Here is a 20,017-nt window from a genome sequence, read left to right as displayed (position 1 = left end):
ATACAGCTCCAAGTTCATTCTGAGTAGATTATAAGAGAACATAAGGTAGCTTGATCTTTTCAGAATCAGGGCTGTATGAAATACGTTCCATCTCCTCTTAAAAATAACTTAACATGCCCCATACACTGCTTTTCAGGAATTTTGTCACGTTAGTTCAATACGTATGTCCACAGAAGCTTGTGCCCACAAAACGACAAGCTTTATGTTAATAGTTTTTAATGTATTTTATTCCTGTAAAAATGGCTGGTTTTTCGGTACTGTGAGAACATGCATATGCGATGAAGGCAGGGTGGCAGCAGGGAGGATGAAGATGTCTTCTTTCTGACAGGTCTCTGTCAGGAGTTGGCTTCCTCCTCAATTCCCATCAGCCCTTTGGTAACCATGGCAGAGCTCATTAGAGAATATTCACCCTGAGAGAGAGAGAGAGAGAGAGAGAGAAAGCTCTCTGGGAGCGCTAGCAGAAGCATCCCAAGCTAGCACAATGGAAAGCCATGTGTTGAGAGGAAAACAAACTGTCAGCTCACATCAGTGGGACTCATCCGTAATTTTTGTATTCTCTCCACGGGCCACGGAAACTGAGGCACTTCAGCAATTTTTAAACTTGGAACAGCTGCCACGCTGTGCCATGTCGCGTGTGGCTCCTGGTATTGGCCCTAATGTGGCTGTGCAGTGGAGTTTCTCCGTGTGTTCATTTACCAGAACGTGGACGACTGGTTTGGTATTTTATTCATATTTTAGATGTTTCGCTGGCGGGGGAGAAGAGCGTGAATTATTGATGCAACACTCAGAAATCCATTAGAAAACTGAACTTTGGTTTTTTATTGAAGAATAATGTCGACCACCTTCAGAGATGTGTCCTGGCAGACCGCGTTAATATAAAGGAGGCCTTGGAGGTCACAAAGCTCTTTTGTCTTAGTCCAGCGACGGCGTAAAAATGTCAAGAAATGGAGGGATGCTGAAATTCATCTGCCGGAGGATCGTTTCGGGGGGGGAAAAAAAAACGTGAAAGAATACAACAGAAACAGAGGAAGTTGTGATGGGTCCAGGGAGGCTTGGTGAAGTAATGCTGAATGGTCCACCCTGCTGGGCTTGAGGATGCTGTTTTCTCCAGGAAGGGGCTGTCAGGGGTGAATGTGAATGAAGGAAAGGAGACAGTGTGCAGCTTTTGTGCTGCAGTGTGAGAGAAACTAGGGAGGCATCGTAGTGCAATGGTTAGAGAACTGGGCTTGCAGCTATGAGCTTTGCAGGTTTGATTCCTTGTTAGGGTGCTGTTTTGTATCTTTGAGCAAGGTACTTAACCTGAATTCATGAGAAAATATCCAGCTGCATGTGTATTTTTTAAATTTTTGGAACCTGCAAACCAGTTCTTAATCACCCCCCACCATGCACACTTGTGAAAGCACACACACACACACACACACACACACACACATCGATCTACTGTGTCTGAAAACCTGAAATCAGCACCTACAATGATGAAATTCTAATGGAAGCAGGACTAAAATGAACTGTCTATTTTGGTTTCATCCCCAGTGATGTTTCTGACAGGAGTGAAAATGATAAAGTTTGGAAGAGGTCATCACTGTCACTGAGTGTCTAACTAATGAAATCCATTTAAACTTTGGGTACGTCCAACTTTCTCAGCCATCCTTAGCTTTTGCCAGCCAGCTGTCTCGCATTTCTGTAAAGCGCCGAAAACTGGAATGAGGACAAGAGACACACAGTTATGGAATGAGCTGTGTCTTTGACAGGTACCCGATATTACAGCGATACTCAAATCTGACCCTTGAGTACTGCTGGATTTCTGTGGATCAGGACACAGTGGTTTACATCTGTGACCAATCAGGGCATTAATCGATTAACTATCGGGTAAAACAGAAACCCAGCAGTAGTACTGGCATGGAGGGCCATATTTGAGTATCCCTACTGTATGTAGGTAATATGTGTCCACCAGGAACAAGCCATATCCAAGTAGCAGAATGACTGATAATATTTTCCTTCTTCTACTCGAGGTAATTTGAAGACAGGGCTTAAGATTTTAAATGTTGACTTCCATATCAGTCTCCGGGGTGTGTAATTAAGAGTCAGACTGGCTTTTTATTGCAGATCACTGCACAACGCACGATTGTTAAAGCAGCCTCCGGATTATTGGAAGGAACACTTTGTAACTTTGCTTTAAAATGTGGCTTTACGGGTAGAGACACTCTGACAGAGCAGTGTCGGTGGGGAACGGCTTGCTGCTCTCTCTGTACACTCCTGTGCTGCGGATGGCTACATTTCAGTCATATGCTGAAATCAATCACAGAAACGCTTAGACACACAGCCAGAGCACAGCTTTTAAAATAATTAAACAGACAAATATAAATTATGGGTTGAGGGCGGAACTAACTTGTTGTACTCCTCTGCCAAATAAAAGTACGTATCAGCCCCAGGCTAGTATTGCACTGTAATGAGTGAGCTGAACAGTATTTTTAGGCTTCTTCCAGCAGTTAGTTCTGATCAGCACGTTCTCGCTACACTTTTAAAAAATGGCCGAACTCGAAGCAGGCTGACACTGTTTGTGGAAGGCCCTGAATGAGGATTCCTCCTCTCGCTTGTTAAGCTGATAACTGATTCAGGTGATAATGTTTGCCGATGGTGGAGAAAATCAATCTGTCAGTTGCTTGGCCGGGCAGCAGAGCTCTGTAATGAAGTCATTATTTCTATTGGGAGTTTTTACGGTGCGACAGTAAAGCTCCAGAAGCTGTGAGAATGTGAACTGGCTCCGCGTTCCGCAGTCTGGCTGCTCAAAAAAAACGGGGTACAATAAAGCAGCCTTATCGGCCCTGGACCTGGAGAGCCTGGGAGAGACCTGGGTCTGTGGGTTTTAGATGTTCACAACACAAGCCATCAAAAGCAGATGATTACAGAGCTAAATCAACTGACTGGGTCTCTTGTTAAGACTGGAGTCGGGTGGAGAGTCACTGCTATGAGCCAGTAAAACAAGTCGAATTGCCACTTCAGGAATAGAGAAAAACACTTCCTTCTGGGATTTGGAGCTTCAGTCTTTGAACATGTTGGACAGCCAATGGTAGAACTCCCGGGGATAAAGTCGTGTATAACAGAGGGGTTCAACAAGAAAGGGCTGATCTAGCAGCTCGGAGGGGCGACAGCTCGCAGTGAGCTGTCAGTCACACAGTGAACTGTCAATCACGCCGCTCAGAAGCACCGTGTGTTACTCTGTTTTCCGACTTCCTCGATCTCCTGGTAACAATAAAGAAAACAACCGGGACTCATCAAAACAGAGAGCAAAAGAGCCTTTCTAAAACAGGTGATTCCTTACATCTCTTAGATCCTGGTGATTCAATTTACCACTCTTGCCCAGACTGTTCCCGGCACTCAGTGAGAGCGGGAAGATTTCAATGACATAATCAGAATAGACACTCATATGATCCTTAGTACCGACCAGAACCTGTGAATGACGTCTGTATTATTCATACAGAAATCTGTGGGAACACTGAACTGAATATTTCAGCAGAAAGAACACAAATAAATGTCAGGAAGATGTACACTCTGTACGCATCCAGAAATGTATTTATAATCTTGGCTGTGCCAATGTACATATTGTACGATGGCATACTGGACTGTCATAATGTATTTTTGTTTAATAATGCCTGTTTATTATTTGTTTTTGTTTTTTTCAAAAAATGGTAAAATTAGCATATATTGAGAAATCCGGGTGAAACAATATGAAAACGTACTGAAAGCAATGGAAATGGAAACGGATGTAAGTTCTGGAATGTAGAGGCTAAAAACCTCCTGAGATGTCTTAGCATAAAACTAACCAGTGAAATCATGGATCAGTTAACGGATAGCCTGTGCAGAGGTCAAACTCGGGGTGATATTAATTCCCCTGTATACACTTGTTAGGAGCCTGCAGGGGTTTTGCAGCAGTTTGGTCTGAGACAGCATTATGATTAAGACTGAAATGATGGGAGTTACTCCAGCACCGATCTGAAGAACTGAAGGCACAGCTTGCTTCCTCAGTATTCTTAAACCAGAAGTGATTGTAATTTGGCTACGGGTTTTAAGCCGACGGATATGCAACACTGCGCTAGCTTCTTAGTGTGCAATTCGAAATTAAAAGGCTGGATCAAACGTAACAGCAAAGGTTCACTGCAGCGTGCATAACATTGGGCGATAGGCAGTTTGAACTGAACTAATTGAATTAGTGGACATGACCTGAATTCATGCCAGGGACCAACTGCCAACTGTTTCCTTTTATCAGAGTTAAGTTGTGGGATATTGATTGGAGTAGAACTGTGGCAAGAAAGGGAAGAGCAGAAACTGGTCTGTGCTTGCAGAACACAGATGTCCAGATTAGGTTTCTTAAGAAGAGGCTGCTTCTCTACAGAGGGAGCAGAAACTGTCCTGTGGAAAGGGGGATATTAATGATAGCACGGATATCTGTGCACACAGCTCAAAAACCCTCTTTGAGCTTGGCAGCTGGAATCACATCCATCAGATTAATCAATGGTTCAGTATGAAAACTTTCAACAAGGTCGTCATCTGTCACAGAAATAAATGACTCTTTCTTCTTTCTTATTAATCTTTCTGACAGACAACATTCAGCTCCTTCACTTCTCTCGTGAAGTTTGCTAATGAACGATCTCTCACACTTCTCTCATCATGGTTCTAGGTTTAAATTTGGTCCAGCTAAACAAAAGCGCTAAACCAAAATGGAAAACCTCAGTTTATCTCGGATATGGAGATATGTATTGGATATGGAGGTCAGAGGGGACCCTGAAAAAAATAAAAAATAAATAAATAAAAGTCAATCTCAACAAGTATTTTATTCTTATATCTAGACTTAATAGGACTTGCTGAATATACTAAACAATAAAATACTCAATGCAGAGAGACAGTTTGACTCATTTCAAGATTTTCCAATGGGAAAATCAAATTCATCGTCAAGCAGTAGCTTAAACAGTAGCTTAAACAAGCTCATATTTTCTACTGGAGAGATAAAACAGGTTTATAAGTCTCATGTGGACAGGTGAAGGTCTTCTGGGATCCCCTGAGTTTGATATTCGGGGGGCCCCTGCCTGGCGTGTTGAAGTGCAGCGCTGGAAAGGAAAGCCTAGCGGAGAAATGCTGGAACCTGAGCTGGCCGTGACCCGGCTGGCCTCGGCTCATCTTTCCGTTCTTCAGCAGAGCTGAGCAGCGGGCGGGCTCGCCAGGGTGCTGGCCTGTCCTCCGGGGTCCTCCCCTTTCCCTCGCTCCCCTTCTGGATTATGTTATAGGTGGAGCTGTGCAAAGATCTGTGTAAATGTTATCTGTCTAATCGTACCTCCTTTTGTTCCAAAGCAAATGCTTATTTCTTAGGTTCACGTCACGCGCGTTGACGATAAACGGGCCTTCTTGATGACACTGCGGTTTTGTGTTTCTGCGGGTAACACTGACGTTCTTCCTCTACTGTACCGTACCTCGCTCTGGAATCATAGTAATGTAATGAGCAACATTGTGCTCAAGGTTTTCAACTTCCCATTGGCTTGAGAGCTAGCGTACACTGGCACCAGGAGAGCTGAGCTTGTTATGAAGCGGGGAAGAACCTCACTAACAAGCCTTCCTCACAAACAACAACTGCATCTTGTCAAAAATATTTGCCAGTTGAGCGGGAATACATTATGCTCGTACGGCACCTTTGAGTGACGCTTGCCAAACTCGATAAACATTAATTAAATGTAATATAAAAAACAAAACGAAATACATTTTAACTCGAATTTTTTTTACCAACTGAAAAAAAAATAAACGAGGAGCTGAGATGTTTGTGTGAGGGGAGGAGAGAGCGGCAGAACCCGATCGATACAGGGCAGGCGTGTGCGGCTATAAAAACGGTTCATCGTTAAATGATCGGGGCCAACCTTCACCTCGGTGTTTCATTAGCGGAGATGTGGTAGAAATTCCAGGGCTGAGATTCGGAGGGGTAAATGGGTTTGTGCAGCGCTTCTGACACGTGCCAGGGGCTTTGGCAGGGATGTGAGAGGGAGAGAGAAAGAAGCAATATTGGGGCTATTATTAGCCTCAGCGTGCGTCTGCGGGGACATGACTTAAGACACGTGTAAAGGCCGCACTTCCTCATCCAGGCAGTGGAGCCCACGGCGGCAGCAGGGTTTTTATTTAAACAGCTCGGCCCGTACCGCACACGTACCACACGCGTACCGCTCATGTACCGCACGCGTACTTTGTACGTACCTCACACTTACCGCACACATACCGTGCACATACCGCACATGTACCGCACTTACTGTATACGTACCGCACACGTACCACACGCGTACCGCTCATGTACCACACGCATACCAAGCACGTACCGCGCACGTACTGCACATGTACCGCACACGTACTTCGTACGTACCTCACACTTACCGCACACATACCGCACACTTACTGTATACGTACCGCACACTTACCGCGCACATACCGTACACTTACTGTATACGTACCGCACACTTACCGCTCACATACTGTGCACATACCGCACACATACCGCACACTTACTGTATACGTACCGCTTGTGTACCGCATGTGTACCGCACGCATACCACGCACATACTATACACATACCGCACACTTACTGTATACATACCGCATACATACTATACACGTACCGCACACTTACTGTATACGTACCACACATGTACCACACACTTAATGCTCACATACTTCAAACTTACTGTATACATACCGCACGCGTACCGCACACACACACACGTACCGCGTACCGCAAACGCTCCAACTGGGAAGTCTGATGATTAACCAAAAACACCTCAGGCTAGAAATGATTTTGGTCCAGAATCTTCTTTTGGGCCTCAGTGCTGGAGACTGGACCCTGTTCACTGAGATACAGAGACACACAGTCATTCATAGAGCTGACGGACATATTTAATCTTGGCCACAGTGCCTCGAGATATAGAGCAGTTACCCATAAATCGTTTTTTTCAGCCTTTGTTTTGGCAACATTCACAACCTCAGCAGTGATCAATGCCATCGATGTTATAATAATGAGTTTTACTGGGGATAATAATGAGTGAGCAGTGAGGTTATTTTGTACACCTTACCTTCTGGTAGGTTGCATCTGACTGGCCACACACATTCTCAGTGATGCGCCCAGGTCCTCTGCCTGTATCATGTGACCTTTTGGGTCATGTGACCTGTTGGGAATGCGAGTCCCATTATCTTTCACTCCACCCTCCTTTGCTTATTTATTTATTTATTTATTTATTTACTAGGAACAGTGCACATTAATTCAACATTTTCAGTTTCCACATCAATGTAAAAGTTTAGGAGTACGCACCTAGGGAGGGGTGGTGGGAAAGTCAGCTCTGAAAGCCAGCAGGAGCTTGTATGTGTTGAAATTCACCCTCCCCACTCCACGTCACTCTGCACACCTCCTGCTCTCCTTCCCGCCCGCTGGGAGGAGAAATGTAAGCCCCAGAGCTGCACCCTCCTCTTCCTCCTCCTCCTCTTCCTCCTCCTCCTGCATTGGCACAGAGACAGAGGCCCAGTGAAGGAGCACACTGCAAAAAAAATAAAAAGTAAGACTGCAAGTCAATCTTAACCATTATGTTAGTCTTATATTTAGACTTCTATTACATTTTGGAGACAAAAAAGTTTCAAGATTTGCCGATGGGGTGAGAGAATTTCACTTGTCAAGCAATCAGTAACTTAAGACAAGCTAATATTTTGTACTTAAGAGAAGAAAAAAAGATCTTAAGTCTTATTACGAGACTAAAAAGCAGCTTTCTGCAGTGTAGCTCAGAGCGGATTACCCGCGACCTCCGACATCCGCCCTCTGAACCGGACACTGCGGCTTTCCCTCAACTTCATCATTACCCATCATCCTCGACAACCACGGGCTCCTGGCGGCTCTGTGGCGTAGTCCGGGGGGACGTAACGGCCAATAAGAGCTCCTTAATGGCGATTATCAGAGATGAAACTCATATTGGACAGGGTGGAAGGGTGCCTTCATAATTGCAACTCTTATGAATCTTTCCCTGCTGCCCCTGTTAGAGTATAATCATCTCCCCCCGCTCTCCCTGGGATCACTTCTGGCGGCTGCTGTATTTTCATTTGTTGCTCACTTAGTGCGAGATTACTTTTATACGAGCTAATTATGAGCTATTATTGCTAAGTGTACGTTTGCAGGCTGCTAATGCGTGTCTGTGTGCTGTCTGCCGTTGTTTTCCGGGCAGGGGTGTCTGCGTAAATCCTCCTGCGTAATGCAGAGGGATTTGTGAAATGTAAAGAGATTAATGCCCTCTCCATTGTGTTACTGATCGTGAGCACGTTGCTAAGGTCGCTGTGCTTGGGGAGGGTAATTGATTAACGAGAGGCAGAGCGCACGGTTCTGTGTGTTCCTGTGCGAGGGCTGTGCTGTGTGGCTTCTGCCCTGCGACACACACTCTTTAGCCTGTCCGTGGCTACGCCTGGTCATGTCAGGACTGTGTCGGAGCTGTTCTAGACTGCGTCAGAGATCAGTGTGCAGTTGAGAAAGCGTGTCTGTGTGTGCGTGTGGGTGGGAGGTGTGTGTTCATATGTTGGGTGTGGGTGTGTGTGTGTTTGTGCGTGTACGTCTGTGTGAGTGTGTGTCGGGGGGTGTGTGTGTATGTCTGTGTGAGAGTGAGTGTGTGTTTGTATGTGGGAGGTGTGTGTGTGTGTGTGTGTGTGTATGTCTGTGTGAGTGTGTGTCGGGGGGTGTGTGTGTATGTCTGTGTGAGTGTGTGTCGGGGGGTGTGTGTGTATGTCTGTGTGAGAGTGTGTGTTTGTATGTGGGAGGTGTGTGTGTATGTATGTGTATGTCTGTGTGAGAGTGTGTGTTTGTATGTGGGAGGTGTGTGTGTGTGTATGTATGTGTGTGTGTCGGGGGATGTAGGTGTGTGTATGTGTGTGTATGTGTGTGTATGTATGTGTGTGTATGTATGGGGGTTCAGCCCCCTCCTGGCCCCCTGGGCGTGATCTCACTATCAGGGCTCCGTGTGTGTGTGTGTAATCTCTCATTGAAATGCGTGCACTTCTACATGAGTACTGCTCTATGCCCTGGGGGCCCTCAGACATCGCTCCTACACCTCTACGGGCAGATTGTCCTGCAGCGAGGCCCACAGCCCATTACTGAACAGGGCTGTGAAATATCTATGAATATGAATAAGCTGGCCAGCGGGGGTGGGGGGAGGATAAAGTTGGCGTATTCATCACCGCTCAAGGATCGAGTCAATTAAATCCCTGTATTAAATTTCAGAGGGAATATCTATTACCTTTGACAGTGGCCCGCTTGTTGTACACGGGTGTTGTCGTTATTATGAATTCCGTAACAGAGATTAATGTTGCGGTGCGTACCGCGGTGCGTTCTGCGGTGTGGAGGGGCGGTGTGGGGGGGCGGTGTGGAGGGGCGGTGTGGAGGGGCTGCGTGGCGCCGCACGGCGGAGTGGCCTTGTCCGCTGTGCCTCCATGTCATGGAAAAATACGCTGATGTTCCCCAGCAGAGAACGCTAGCAGTGCGCACTCAAAGCGCTAGCAGTGCGCACTCAAAGCGCTAACAGTGCACACTCAAAGCGCTAACAGTGCACACTCAAAGCGCTAACAGTGCACACTCAAAGCGCTAACAGTGCACACTCCAAGCAATAGCAGTGCACACTCAAAGCGCTAACAGTGCACACTCAAAGCGCTAGCAGTGCACACTCAAAGCGCTAACAGTGCACACTCAAAGCGCTAGCAGTGCACACTCAAAGCGCTAACAGTGCACACTCAAAGCGCTAACAGTACACACTCCAAGCAATAGCAGTGCACACTCAAAGCAATAGCAGTGCACACTCAAAGCAATAGCAGTGCACACTCAAAGCACTAGCAGTGCACACTCAAAGCGCTAACAGTACACACACAAAGCACTAGCACGCCTCTGCTAACCAGCACGGGCCTGTATGCCTCTGCGCTAACGGTTAGCACCACCACGCTCACGCGCTCAGGGCCACAGGCGTGTGGGACGGCTGTCACACGCATGACCAGTCCCAGACACACACACACAGACACACACACACACACACACGCGGCCACAGCTCCTCGCCCTTCAGGCAGGTCACCTCGTTGATGGGCGGTGATACGCCGGTGCCCCCGCTGTGCGGGTTTGACTGGAGAGCACCTGGATGAAACGAGACACACGTCCAGGACAGATGAGTGTCACCGCAGGCTCTGCGCCCAGACTAAATAAGATATGAGTCACAGAGAGGGTGGAGAAGGAGACGAGGTCAGCCGTGGCCAAGGAGAGGACGTCTGCCGCAGGCCTATAACCCTCTGCGCTCTGGACTGAGTCCTGCTGCATGCCTATAACCCTCTCCACTCTGGACAGGGTCCTGCTGCATGCAGTATAACCCTCTCCACTCTGGACAGGGTCCTGCTGCATGCAGTATAACCCTCTCCACTCTGGACAGGGTCCTGCTGCATGCAGTATAACCCTCTCCACTCTGGACAGGGTCCTGCTGCATGCAGTATAACCCTCTCCACTCTGGACAGGGTCCTGCTGCATGCAGTATAACCCTCTCCACTCTGGACAGGGTCCTGCTGCATGCCTATAACCCTCTCCACTCTGGACAGAGTCCGTAGGCAGTGTGAGGTGGAGACGCGTTCCCCTCCCCTTCTGAGGGGATATAATGGTTATTAAAATATTCCCTCACGTTTGCACACACACAGGTGCGCATTCACACATTCTCACACACACACACACACACACACACACAGGCATGCCCACACTCACATTTTTGATTTAATTAGAAAGTGAACTTCCACTCTGGCCATCCTGATGAGATGACAGCCAGCTGTTAGTCTGCCATGTTGCTGCGGTTCATGGCGATAGACAGTTTGATTCCTCACCAGCTGCTACAGAAAGAGCATCCGCCGTTCTCTCCTCTCTTTCCTCTGCCTCTCCTTTCAGGAGGGGTGGGGTGGGGGGCACTCGGGACCGATGATGTGTGTGTGTGTGTGTGTGTGTGTGTGTGTCTGAAAGAGAGCAGGTGGCTGGCAGTGGCAAAGCTGCCTCTTTCCTCATTATCCAACAGTGGAGAAGGGACACAGCACTCGCCAAATGAGTGTGTGTGTGTGTGTGTGTGTGTGTGTGTCTCAGTCTGTGTGTGTGTGACTGTGTGTGTATGTGGTGCATGTGTGAAAGTATGTTAGTGAGCACCTGTGTGTGTGTGTGTGTGCGTGTGTGTGTGTGTGTGTGTGTGTGAAAGTGTGTGAGTGCGCACCTGTGTGTGTGTGTGTGTGTGTGTGTGCGTGTGTAAGGAGGGCAGCTCCAGCTCATCTTTCAGAGGGTTCTGTGCAGCAGGATCCTGGTTGCCGTGCCAGCGCTGTGGGGTGGGGGGGGGGGCTCTGTGGGGATTAAAGCTGAACCCCCCCCGGTGCGGAAGGGTGAACGGCAGGGCTCCGTATCCTCTTTACCACACCGCCATCTGCCAGTCACAGCCCTCGCACCCGCGCCGGGCTCCACACACTCTCCTCCAGTCCAGGGGGCACCCCCCACGCTTCCCCAAAAAATCTACACAGGGACCCAGCCAATCGTCACGCAGACTGGGGTCACATGGAGTACTGTCACTGTCTGTCCTCATCCTGCAGAGAGCGGGCCATGTTCGATTCAACGCACTTGCCTACTTGCGTACAACCCGTATACAACCTGGATACTCAATAGTAGGCCAGTGCCCTGATCGGGACATGACCCAGGTCTCTCTACAGGGCGAGGACAGGAAGTGGCTGAACCTGATCCACCTTTCCTGTTTTTCCCTGGGAAAACCAAGCTGTAAATAAAACAGCGTGTCCTCACGTCTGCCTGCCTCCCATTCAGGTGATGAGAACTGCACAAGAGCAGTAATGCATAATCTGGTCTGTGATTAAGAACAGGCCAATCGCACAGTAAGCCTCTACTAAAGGTATTCAGCCTGTGGGCTCTCCCCGTTCAGCGCCTGATCCGAGTCCACAGCTTGCGGGGTGACCAGGAACGCGGGCCAGGGTCCGATCCTCTGATCCGCGCCCGTAACCCCAATCCCCGAGACACGGCGAGAAAAAAAAAAAACCCAATTACATCAAAGCTTACAAAGTCGTAATCAGCGAAACAGACACAGGGTCCCGTCTCCCCGCCGCGGTGAGTTGGAGAGATTGGTTCCATCGGGACAGAGCCCGCCAGGGTAGAATTGGGAGCGGCGGTGCGCCTCTCGTCGTATTCCCCAGGACGGTCGGTGAGGTGCGCTAACCGTAAAATGTAATCTTTTCAATAACGGAGCCGCCTGTTCATCTGCCGCGGTGCCCAGACCGCCGAATGGGCCACAGCGGGCGCCCGAGAGGAGGGATATCTCCCCCACACGCAGCGCAGAACCGCTGCCCTCATTACCGGGCAGCGCGGCCCGTGTTAAGTCGTTTGTACATAACCGAGGCCGGCTGCCTCCCTCCCGGTCCCTCTCACCTGATTAATGTTTGACTCGAGCAGACGGTGCGGTTATTCACGGAGATACTAATTACAATACGGTGTCAGCCAGGACAGAGGACGGGACATCGTCGGACGCAAAGAGCCTCGCTAATGGCTCCGTCCGAGTTAATGGGCCAGCCGATGGAGGCGAAATAATATTTATTGTGCACCCTTTTCATAAATCGCTTCAACCATTCCACTGTCCGGATGCCATTAGCTTAACAGACGAGACGATTTCTTGTGATTATCGTATAGCCTTCTCACACTAAGGACATAATAATCGGGGTTGCATTCAAATCACTCAAATTCAAATCATTTATACAGATAGCTTTTTTTTGTATAAATCTGAACTGCTTACTTATCTAAATCTAAGATATTGAGATAAGATAAAACTTGAAATAAGGTATCGACCTTCCTGTGTAAATGTTTGACCTACCCCTGTTGATTTTAGCCGGCATTTCCTCCAATGGAGTGAAATTCAATCTTTGAGTTTAGTATCTTTAAGCAGTATCAGACATGCGTCATGATTGGCTGATAGCTCTGTGTTCACCCAATCAGTGGAGAACATTCTGCTGGCCCCCCACAATAAGTGGCTACATTCAGTCTTGACAAATGTAGCAAAACGTTTATTTAAACAGAGATGCCGCCATGTTGAACATCCTATTGCAAACTGTGGGCGGACTGACTGACGTAGGTATGGTTCGCTACTATGGCGTCTGAGAAGGCGTTCGCAGGCTTTTAAATTATAGGTTTACATCATTATTGATTCGGGCTTCACTGCCCAGACCCCCCATCAAACAGGAGCAAACATACTGTCCGTCAAAGTCTGTTGCAAAACGTTGCACACTGTTGGGAGGAAATATATCGTTCAACACAGAAACCGTAGCAAAGGGTAGCGAAATGATTTCTGGTCGAACGTGCCCCCGGACTCACCCTGACTCCGCTCTCTCTAATCTGTTCCTGATTAAATTGCCCATTAATCCAACGCTTAATCTTAGTTTAAGTGTCTTTTCAGTCTTTGTTATTTCCTGTATAATTAAATATTTCAAAACAAATTACTGAATGGCCCGTCGGTCCCGTTTATTTTAGAAAATATCACAAATATCCCCTTTCTTCTCCAGCCAGGAATTAACTGGTTTACAGGATAAACCGAATCGCGAAAACCACAGGTCCCAAATCGTGCAGCTGTACCACCTGCATCTCTGAGTTCTCAATACACGTCCAAACTCACAATTATACCATTTCCCCTCCGGAAGACATTTATAGAACTGTTTATTCAAATCCAGTTTTAATTGATGTGTGAAGTGAACCGTTTTGTAAGAAAGAGCGCGAGAAAAAAAAAATATTGTGCAATTAGATTTCAGCTAGCTTTGTCCATGGGTTATTCTCGATACGTGTTGGAAATGAAATGCGCGGGATAACCCTGACGGAGCTGTGATATATGGCCAACAGCAGCGTTTTACAGCGGCCTGACAGGAACAAGAATAAATGCTTTGTTTTCCTTTCTGAGATTTGTTGTTTCATTAAAAACACAATCCCCGCCTTTCCTTAACGCAAACCAGACCGTGCGCAGACAAGCCACCGCAACGTCCTCTGCCATTTATAGCCACGGCGTCACAAACACAAGGTGACTGTCCTCCTCATCAGCGTTATAATCCTGAAATGTTATAATGGACCCAAGGCTCTGACGCGATTAAAATAACGGGATGGAGAGGCTTGTCGTGACTGACGTCCTCTGGGGGAGAGGGCTCTGGTTTCCGGGAGGAAGGAGCTCTGTACCTGGGACAGGTGCCCGAGTGAGGTGCTGTCCTCAGATGCACCCGGCCCCAGATGCAGGAGGGGCCCAGTAATGAGCAGCGAGGCCTCGTCCGCTGCTCCCAGCCCAGCTCCAGCGGGGCATAACCGTGAAGCAGGGTCACCGAGTTAGCTCGGTAACTTCGCAGAGCACAAACCCCGGAAACAGCAGTTTTCGCTTCATCCCATTTTCCGCTTCTGGAAGGGTTTTGGGTTTTAACTGGGTAATCTTGCTTGTGATCCCCCCCCCCCCCGGTGAGATGAGCAATGAGCAGTGGTTCAGGCTGAGACGACAGCAGTCCTCAGAGATCGGGACCCCTCGCAGTAACCCCTGCAGCCTCACACCCTGTGCTGGGTCCCTGCTACAGATCCCACTCCGAGAGCTGCTCATGATTTCAACACCATTTCAATCTGATAGTGTGCATTTGATTTTTTTTACCGGGTACTGGCTGTTTCCATTGGCCAGTGCTACATTTAAAATAATCAAACATTGCATGTGATATTTGTGGTCAGAGAACATTCTGGGAGTTGACGGGCACATTTGCTATGTCGGGGGCCCCTTCTCTCAGCATAACCTATGCTCCGGATGCCTTCTTGAATTTAAGTCATTTATTTAGGCTCTCTGGCCTGACTTAGACGCACAGCGGAAACACCAGATGCCTCGTTGGATGGTGAGGAGTACAAAGAAAGAAAAAGAGAAGGGGGGGGGGTGGGGACTTTTACCATAGCCTCATCAACAGTTCAAAGCGCATGGATAGAGGTGCGATGGTACCTCATACATCATAGAGAAATACACAGTCAATACCCCTGTATTACTGTGCCTGAGATGCAGTGGGACCTGAGTCCTCTGGGGTGAAAGTGTGTGTAAGACAACACCCCGCCCAATCACGTTAATTGACAGGTGAGAGGTGATTGGTTGGTCTGTTTCCCAGAGGTTCCCACCTTGCGCGAGTGCCCTGACAAAGTGCATTACCCTCCCCTGTCACTCACCCGCCTGTGCCTTCCCGCGAACGCTCAATACCACATATACATATTTATGACAGCTGTACAAACAATTTATCCGGGAAAAGGCTTGCCTACAAGGCCCGTCTGGGGTTATTAGATTTCGCCTGAGCTGCACAGAGGCTGAGGCCGGCGTGAGATCCCGGCTGATTTTACTCTGAGCCGTTTGCTGTACGATCTCCCTCCGTTTTACACAAACGAGTTAAAACAGGATCGGGATGGTGGGTTGTGTAATGGGAACCAATGAGGTGAAGTTTCTCCAGTTCCCGTGTCAGTGGCTCTTAGCTGGAGGGGCACAGAGTGCAGGAAGTGAAGTGCTTTCTGTTACACCAGCATAAGCCCAGTCTCCATGCAGCCTGAAAGCCCCAGGAGAGACCAGGTACATGGACTTGATGTCAGGAGGCAGAGCGGTACAGTGGATAAAAAGCTTCCCCCTGCTCTCAGTGTGCTGTATGGAGGCGCTGTTACTGCCTGCCCCACAGTGGGCCAGCCTGCCGCTGGCCGAGGTGCTGAAACACACACACGCTCACTTCAGTGCCTGCAGTTCCCCTCTGGGGTGAGAGAGTGGCTGGGTGTGTTAGTGTGTGTGGTAATCTGCCAGTTGGGGGAGTGGTCGGGGTGCGTTACTGTGTGTGGTACCCTGCTGATTTGGGTGTGTTAGTGTGTGTGGTAATCCGCTGGTTGGGTGTGTTAGTGTGTGTGGTAATCTACTGGTTGGGTGTATTAGTGTGTGTGGTAATCTGCTGGTTGGGGTGGGTTAGTGTGTGAGGTAATCTGCTGGTTGGGGTGGGTTAGTGTGTGAGGTAATTTGCTGGTTGGGGTGGGTTAGTGTGTGTGGTACCCTGCTGGTTGGGTGTGTTAGTGCAAGTGAGAAGACAATTTTCTTTGCCAGTTGTTTGTGTGCTCGGTGGTCCCGGAGTCCAGTCTTACCCTGAGCTTCAATAAAGCTGTTTTAGAAAACTGAACTGAAAAGTGAAAGCATTTATAGGTCACATCTCATAACTCTCTTCCTGTGGTTGTTCCTAAACTTCACACTGAGTTTGGCAACTCTGCTGGTTGTGTTCTGCACCCTCTGTCTGGAATTGAAAAAGACCTAAAAGAGCTTCACTCAGTGAATTTAAAACTATTGAATAGAAGTTGAATACACACTCTAGTGGGAATTGCAAATGTTTTCGCTGTAGTTTGACTGTTTATTTTGCACTTGATTATATAGCTGCACATCTTGCTTGTGTCCATGCATGCTTTCACGTGTATCGTCTAAAACTAAGTGTGTTGCCCTTCTTGGCCTTGTCTCTCTAAAAGAGAGTTTAATCTCAGAGGGACTGACCTGGTAAATAAAGTTTCAATGAAATGAACACAGAGATGTGAGCCGGCCGTAGAGCCACAGGGGTTTAAACATAATCTGTATGAGAGCAGGAACACGTAGGGGTCGGGGACGCTGACGGCTCTTTGGTGATTTTTTGTGGAAATGTGGCTGTTGGACTGGGAGCGGTACTGGGCACTGTGTCTGCAGTGTTGTTCTGAGACGATATGTTGTGACATCTGCGAGTGGCTGAGCAGCAACTGGGCTTCTTAAAGTGGAGCTGAAACAGAAGTCAGACCAGGTCTGGGGCATCACATTCTGGCTCCGTCCTTAAGCTCCATACGGCAGTGGGCGTATTAGCCAGCCAGCTGTACAGATGGGTAAAACAGACCCTGAGGGAGTCAGACAGGGGGAGGACGTTAGGGCGGGAAAAGATCAACGCTGCTGAATACGGCTGGTGAGAATGAGGTTTAGTGAGCAGGCATGCTGGTCTGTGTGTTCAGTAGTCTCCTGACTCCAGGGCAGCCTTAGCCCTGTTTTAGTCCAGCAGTGTTAGCCCTGTTTTAGTCCAGCAGTGATAGCTCTGTTTTAGTCCAGCAGCCTTAGCTCTGTTTTAGTCCAGCAGCCTTAGCTCTATTTTAGTCCAGCAGCCTTCACACTGTTTCATAGCCCATGACGCTGTGCATCCAGTCAAAGATCCACAGCTCCTTCCGATACTGGAACAGATTAAAGGATGCTTGCACTGGTGGCAAAGGCTCTAACACTCTGTTAATCTGATCACACACTCCCTGCACCGGTGTGTGGAGTCAGCTGAGCTTATTTTAGCACTGGAGATGTGTTCAGTGCTAACAAACAAACACACTGAAAAACAAAGAAATTAGTCAATCTCAACAAGTATTTCACTGTCATATTTAGAATTTAAATCTTATTTCTCTTCCCTTTTTGCTAAATAAGACTAAACTATTTTTTAGTCTTATTTTAGACAGTTTTGACTTATTTCAAGATTTCTGAGTGGGGTAAGACGATTTCACTTCAGCATACCATATGAGCAAGCGAATATTTTCTATGTGAGAGAAAAAAATAGACATTAAATCTCATTACAAGAATAAAACACTTGTTCAGACAGTCATTTCATGCCGTGTGTCAGCTCCTTTACGTCTGTGCTTCCACTGTTATCGCTGGCAGAAGTACAACATCATCAACCCAGTCCAGGCTCTGTTGTATGTAGCATGCAGGAGACAGACCCACAGCATGATAGACCCACAGCGTGATTAATGTGGACCTGACACTGCCGATGCCAGCACACATTTGGACATGCTCCAACTCTATCAAAACGACCGTGATAGTCTTCCTTTGACCTGAAGGAGGGGACTGTGTCGCGCACGTGTGGCTCTGTGTTGTCTACATCATTTACTCATTTATATTTCTGTAATAAATCCAAAGTGGTCATTTCCCCCCTGTGTCATTATTGTCATTTCCCAGTGCCTGCATTCATTAATTAATAGGGGAGATGGGGGTTTGTTGTGAAACAGGGGTCGATTGTCATGCGATGTTTTCTGAGCACGGAATTGACAGGAGACTGGTCCTTTGAAATCCGAGGTGAAAGAGGACATGTATGGGGGTGTGTGCAATGTGAGTTGCAGCAGGCTAGCTGGTTTCTGATCTGGCAAGAAACATCGCGTAACAATGGGCCCCCGTGTCACAACAGACCTTGATCGTCCCTACATACATTTTCCTTCATCTTTAACAAAGCCATTACGCTTACACACACGGCATCCCGAGGGAAAAACAACAACAACACGAGCTGGCAGGCAGGAGTGCACGCAGTGACAAACTGTGCCGTACAAATTGGACACAGACTGTCCCTGGAAGCCGCGATTCCGATCGCACCGTGCGTACCGCGCCGTTCCCGCGTTCCCTGTCCGGCACAGCCTGTCTTCTCACCGGCTTTCTCATCTCCACGGCGCACTTCCTGTCGGCTGTCGCTCACGGACTTCCTGTATGAAAGGCACGGAGAGTCACGCTCTCCTCCGTCAGCCTGCCCTTCTCTCCGGAGCCTGGGGTGGCCACGGGAAGTGGGCCGCTTGTGACCGTTCTGTGATTACCGCATGTGGCCGTGCTGCCAAGTGTCAGCCGATCATTCACCGGCTTTTCAGAGAGAACCGTGGGCTGTTTTTTATGATGGAGTTGAACTCACAAAATCCAGTAATAAGTATTCCTTATATATGGGCAAGGGAAAGGGAATTCACAACTATACACAATGCGCTGCGCATTGCCCATAAGGTGTGAATTGCAGTTGCAAAATCTGCCATCTCCGTTTAGATCTTCTTCAGCATATCCTCTTCGCGTAATCCGTTGTAATCAAAGAGTTAAATAATTCAGAGCGCATCCTCAGCGATCCGTGACTCTTTCCCATCCTGCCGTTCAGCCCAACTTTCTCTCTGCCGTGTCACCAGGTAAGAGCACAAAAAAGGTGTGCGATGTAGTTGCTAGGCAACTGAATTCGTAAGCAGAAGGTTGCATGCGAGAATGCTGGGTGGGGCAGTGCTGCTGTGCGGCCTCGGGAGAGACGCCGGTGTTCTCACAGAAATAAGCGAGACTGAGCTGGATAAAGGGGTCTGCTGGGGATGTAGATAACGTAGCTCTGTGAGTCTGACCGTGAGGTAGTTCTCATTTTCACCAGTCAGCATTGTTAATCCACACGACGTCCACCATGCTCACTCGCCGTGTTTTAGTCTTGTGTACGTTGTGCTGGATTCACACAGGGAGAAGGCAGAGACAGTCACAGATAGAGGCAGAGAGAGTCACAGAGAGAGGCAGAGACAGTCACAGATAGAGGCAGAGAGAGTCACAGATAGAGGCAGAGAGTCACAGATAGGGGCAGAGAGGGACACAGAGAGAGGCAGAGACAGTCACAGAGAGGCAGAGAGAGTCACAGATAGAGGCAGAGAGTCACAGATAGAGGCAGAGAGAGTCACAGATAGAGGCAGAGAGGGTCACAGACAGAGCAGAGAGAGTCACAGATAGAGACAGAGAGGGTCACAGATAGAGTCACAGATAGAGGCAGAGAGGGACACAGATAGAGGCAGAGAGAGTCACAGAGAGAGTCACAGATGGAGGCAGAGAGTCACAGATAGAGTCACAGACAGAGCAGAGAGAGTCACAGATAGAGACAGAGAGGGTCACAGATAGAGGCAGAGAGGGACACAGATAGGGGCAGAGAGAGTCACAGATAGAGGCAGAGTCACAGATAGAGGCAGAGAGAGTCACAGAGAGTCACAGATAGAGGCAGAGAGGGACACAGATAGAGGCAGAGAGAGTCACAGATAGAGTCACAGACAGAGCAGAGATCACAGCTCAGATGGCTCCACAGCAGGGGGTGCTTGGGGAGCTGGCGGCCTCACTTTGCAGTGCAGCTCACCGTGCTCAGT

At 48.2% G+C, this 20,017-nt stretch overlaps 1 protein-coding gene across 2 annotated transcripts in view; it reads left to right on the top strand.

The window, feature by feature from the left end:
• plch2a (phospholipase C, eta 2a) overlaps positions 1-20,017 on the top strand; it is a 176,106-nt gene that overhangs the window by 75,455 nt on the left and 80,634 nt on the right. The gene's annotated exons all lie outside the window — the stretch shown is intronic.

The sequence above is a fragment of the Conger conger genome, chromosome 10, assembly GCF_963514075.1.
Source record: "Conger conger chromosome 10, fConCon1.1, whole genome shotgun sequence".
NCBI classification, from domain to species: domain Eukaryota; kingdom Metazoa; phylum Chordata; class Actinopteri; order Anguilliformes; family Congridae; genus Conger; species Conger conger.
This window is presented reverse-complemented; position numbering and strand designations above follow the sequence as displayed.